The sequence below is a fragment of the Arachis hypogaea genome, chromosome 11 (assembly GCF_003086295.3).
Source record: "Arachis hypogaea cultivar Tifrunner chromosome 11, arahy.Tifrunner.gnm2.J5K5, whole genome shotgun sequence".
NCBI lineage: Eukaryota > Viridiplantae > Streptophyta > Magnoliopsida > Fabales > Fabaceae > Arachis > Arachis hypogaea.
The window spans coordinates 33,325,379-33,325,605 of NC_092046.1; positions in this window are offsets into that span (position 1 = coordinate 33,325,379).

Consider the following 227-nt stretch of genomic DNA (forward strand, 5'->3'; position numbering starts at 1 on the left):
TTTAGTAGAAAAAGTTATGGACGACGGAAGTTGGTGTGAAATACATGTTATGCAGGTGACCATAATCTGGTTTTGTAGCTTTCTGGGTAACCTGTTATTTTTTTTTTTCGAAAAACGTACATCCACGCATACGCATGGCCCACACATACGCGTGACATGGAATTTTAAACTGCGCATACGCGAGTAGCCCACGCGTGCGTATAATGAGCCAACATGTATGACCACAC